We start from the raw sequence: 385 nt of genomic DNA, 5'->3' as shown, positions 1-385 counted from the left end.
CTTTCATCTTAAAAAGTGTAATGAATCTACGCCTTGTAAGTTGCTTCCTGTAAGTGCAGACGGAGGCTGCGCATAAGTCTAGGTGATCAAGCAGATAGTGATGGGGTGGCAGAATTTCTCAGAGGTTGGGGGTCATTGTTGGGGGTGGTCAAAGAATCGGTTCCCCAAAAAGGCATGTGGCTTCTGGCCAGCGCAGCTCAGAATTCCCGCCCTTCTCGTCCCTCCTCTATTCCTGGCGCCTTCTTAAAATGTCTCAGAGTAACCAGGTGGAGCAAACGATGAGCTATGTCACCCTTCGAACACACACAGTTACGTCTGCAATACAAGGCTGCTTGCAGGGACTGGGTGTGCTGTTCTGGCTCTTGTCCTTTGAAAGTTTTAAAGT

The sequence above is a fragment of the Ovis aries genome, chromosome 20 (assembly GCF_016772045.2).
Source record: "Ovis aries strain OAR_USU_Benz2616 breed Rambouillet chromosome 20, ARS-UI_Ramb_v3.0, whole genome shotgun sequence".
Taxonomy (NCBI): Eukaryota; Metazoa; Chordata; class Mammalia; order Artiodactyla; family Bovidae; genus Ovis; species Ovis aries.
This window is presented reverse-complemented; position numbering follows the sequence as displayed.